Raw genomic sequence first — 4,313 nt, 5'->3', positions numbered from 1 at the left:
AATCAGGTCCTCCTGCAGCAGTTAATGTCTCAAGTATGTAAACTTGCAGAGGGGAGTATTCCACTCTGACCACCTAGGAATATAAACAACTGCCCCCAAATTGGGTCATCAATGTAGACAATGGACCTGCATACACCTCAAACAAATTCAAAAGTTGGGCATCTACTTGGAATATCAAAGTAATTACAGAAATTCCATACAATCCACAAGGGCAAGGAATTATAGAAAGAACACACCATACCATAAAAACTCAGCTACAAAGAGAAAAAGGGGGAAAAGGAGGAACACATGCTCCTGTGAATTTCTTAACTTTTGATGACCATGGTATTTCACCAGCCATGAAGCATTGGGTTTCCTTACCCACTGGAAAGATACCCTATCAAATCGCCTTTGTGGACCACATCCTCTACTAACTTAGGGGTGAGGTTTTGCTTGTGTTTTCCCAGAAAGTGAATCTATGTCAATTTAGAGAACAGCCAGATGGATCAAACCCACCACATCATATGGAGGGCAACTAGAAAAGACATTCACAACCCCCAATGGAGGAACTGAAGAGACTCTGCCTTGAGGACACAGAGGGCTCCTCAATCAGGTTAGGACCATCATCAAAAACACAACAAGAAAAACGAAGAAAGAAAAGAGGTCAACATGCACCTCCAGCAATTTGGGGTTGGGATTGAAAAGGGTAGCTCAGGAGGCTCAACAAATGGCTCCTGATGGTGATACTTCCATATCCACTTTGTTTTTACTAATGTGTGCTATTATCACTGCCAATTCACACTGCACTGGTGTAACGATAATCGGGATCCCCAATCCATCCATGGTGATGCCATTAGGCTTAGATGCCGATGTCCTGCCTTCTATTAACTTCTAATACTTCCATAAGCATTCCTGCCACTTCAGCACCTCCTCCTCAAGCTCAATTTAATACTACTGTTAATACTACTGGCAGTTGGCTATTCATGAAGTTGTCCAATTGTTCCTCCAATTCTGAACTCTCATTATGTGATCAAGTGATCTGCTTATGCCCTGATACTCTCCTAGATCATACTATAGGAAACATCACAGGTCTTAGAGCACTTAAATTAACTTCTGTACCTAAGAATAGTTCTACAAATGCCTTCCCTGGTTTTCCTGCCTGCCCATGGATTTCTGCCAATGCCACTAAAAATATAAACAGAATTACTGTTGACTGACATCCATCCCCACCAGTGTGTGCAAAGTCACGCTCCTTTTAGAGTTACCCAGCAGCTTTCATTCTTTGCCAGACCTTTAGTAATAAATGCCTCAGAACCCACCCCAAGCTCACAGAGAATGTATTATAATTCTTCTTGAAGTGCCTCGCTGTTGGGTACTCAATTATTATGTAATCAGCAAAGATGTTTAGATATAGGAGCTCTGCTTTTCCTCAATGGGACTCGTTTTAATGGAACATCTTCACAAATGTTTAATGTGCCTCTCTGGGTTCAGCATTCTTTTTATTTCATTGTCTCTAATCAAACCACCAAAATATCTATATATTGTGATGATTCTACACAGTGCTTCCTAATCAATTGTTGGTCTTCTGGGTTTTCAACTGCATTGTTAGCTAGAGTACCTCCTTACATTTGGGCTATATCAAATGATACTTATACTATTCAACCAATAGTTCTTACTAAAGATGTACAATTAATATGTGCTAAAAGAGATTTTGGACTTCTTGTGTTGCTTGCAGGTATTATTATTGCTGCCCTAGCTGCTTCAACTGCTGCCATGATAGCCTTGGTACAAACTGGTGCTAATGCTGCAGTGCTAAATGCATAGGCTACTAGAGTCAGTGAACTTTTCACTCTTAAACACCAAACTAATACACTATTACAAGGGGGTATTCTAAATTAGCAGCAACAAATAGAACTCACCAATGAAAAATTAGATATTATGCAAATGACAATGTGTCTACAATGTAATCCCACATTACCCTATGTTTGTGAAACTATGGTGACACTTGACAATGTGACTAAGTGGAGGCAAGAATTAAGCATATATTTAAAGGGTCCTTGGAATGCCCAATTTCAGAACTTGACACTCAAATTGGGTCATGCGATCATGTCAATCAATGAAACCCGAACCCAACTTGTACTAAATGCTTCTTTCTTCACATGATTATGGAACCAAATCACCTCCATATTTGATCCTGTAAATATTGTGCTATTTGGCCTTTCCCTTGCTGGCATTGTAATATTGTTTCTATGTATTCACTACCTTTGTAATAGAACCTCGAAAATTGAGACCAGACAGATCATGTTAACTCAGGTTATGATGGCAAAAAAGAAAAAGGGCGAAAATGAGGAGAATCCTGGGGTGTACCAGGCATGGATCTAAGGTATGGACCAGGTTTGAGCACAGAACACTGGGCTCTCTTCATGTCATCTGAGTACACTCTGTGATGACCCAATGCCTCTTGAGCCTTCCTGGTCCCCAGTAGAAGTCTGCTCTCCCCTGTAGTATGGTATTGTAAACATGTAACCTGAGTAGTGGCCTGGGTGTCTCATTAAGATGATTGGTTCTCACTCCATATATAAACTATTGCACTTCCTGAGTAAATTGAGTCTGCGTCACAGAACCTGGCTCCTGGTGTCTGAATTAAGGGGCACCATCACAGTCACTCCCTTCCTGAGAGGTCAACACACATTTGACAACAATCATGGCTTTCAACCCATCAGAGGTTTTCTGTGGAGTAAAAGTTGACTTCATTCAGTGTTACTTTTAATAAGAGTAAAATAAGTGATCTACAAATTCACTCTGGTTCAGAAAAGTAAGATATATAACTAAGGTTAGGGGTGTGGGAGTGGGAGAAGAAAAGGAATTTCCAACCTGTGGAACTTTGGGGGATCCTGAGGTAGACTCCTTCCCATTGACTGTGAACAGTGCAAGGGGGTAGGGTTTGGCTGCTCATGAGTGTGTTGCGGGTAGCAGGGTGAGGGAGGGGACTGTCAATGCGAGTCGGGCACTGGAATTCCAAACTTAGAATCTTGAGCTCTGGCCTCCATGCAGGACAGGACCTGAGAGCTGAGGCAAATGGATAACAGTTTGGATGATGAGGACAAGGAGCAAGTCGCACTCATGGGGTACCTGGGCACAGTACAGCAGGGGAACCCAGATGATGAGTTCTTCCTGAAGGTCCAGACAATTCATCAGACTATGGTCAAACTGGAGAATAAAGTCTGGGAGTTGGAGAAGCAGGAGGTCACCATCCTGGCCATGTTCCTTCCAGAAGAGAGCATGAAGCAGGACCTGCAGAACCTGCCTGATGAGATCAAGCAGCTAGGAAGGGAGAACCACACCCAGCTGAAGGCCATAGAGCCTCAGAAGGAGGAAGCTGATAATTTTAACTCGGTCAACACAAGAATGAGAAAAACCCAGCATGGTGTCCTGTCCCAGCAATTTTTGGAACTCATAACAAGCATAACTCATAACATGCAATCTGAATACCGGGAAAAGAACATGGAGTGCATTCAGAGGCAGCTAAAAATCACCAATGCTGGAATGGTTTCTGATGAGGAACTAGAGCAGATGCTGGACAGTGGGCAGAGTGAGGTGTTTGTGTCTATATACTAAAGGAGACACAGGTGACTCAACAGGCCCTAAATGAGATCATAGATTGACACAGTGAGATCCAGCAGCTTGAACTGGAGCAACATCTCTGAGCTTCATGAGATCTTCACTTTTCTAGCTACTGAGGTGGAGATGCAGGGGGAGATGATCAACCAGATAGAAAAGAACATCCTGAGCTAAGCAGACTATGTGGAACGTGGGCAGGAACATGTCAAGAAAGCTCTGGAGAACCAGAAGAAGGTGAGGAAGAAAGTCATGATTGCCATCTGTGTGTCCATCACTGTTCTCATCCTGGCTTTTATCATTGGCATCATCACAGCTGTTGGATAATGTTGCTCATTCTTGGCATGGGAGCACAAGGGACCTGGGGCTTTGCCTTCCCTCCCTGCAGCGGTGGAGGCAGGGCAGAACCTCCAGCTGGACCCCAGGATCTCACACTAGCCCCTGCACAAAGAGGCAGATGGTTCTTCTGGGATTGACAGCTGTTCATTCAGGAGATGTCATGAGGCTAGGGGAATGCCTGTAGTGTCCTGTTTTATTGGGACACATGGCACATAGTTTTGTAAAAGATTAAAACAAACAAAGGATATATAACTAATTAGAAAGTTCCAGAAGACCAAATCAGTTGGATAATATTTAAATGCATCTTTGTGTTTAGACTAAATGTTAAAATGGAATTTTGTTTTTAACATAAATGTTAATATTCCTCCCCTTTTAGC

General features: G+C 42.6%; 1 pseudogene; it reads left to right on the top strand.

The window, feature by feature from the left end:
- Positions 1-3,027: 3,027 nt before the first annotated feature.
- On the top strand, positions 3,028-3,924 carry LOC124965199 (syntaxin-4-like; annotated as a pseudogene).
- Positions 3,925-4,313: the final 389 nt, after the last annotated feature.

Source organism: Sciurus carolinensis, chromosome 15, assembly GCF_902686445.1.
Source record: "Sciurus carolinensis chromosome 15, mSciCar1.2, whole genome shotgun sequence".
In the NCBI taxonomy this organism is placed as follows: Eukaryota; Metazoa; Chordata; class Mammalia; order Rodentia; family Sciuridae; genus Sciurus; species Sciurus carolinensis.
The sequence above is the reverse complement of the archived record's forward strand: the minus strand, read 5'-3'. Positions and strand labels throughout refer to the sequence as shown.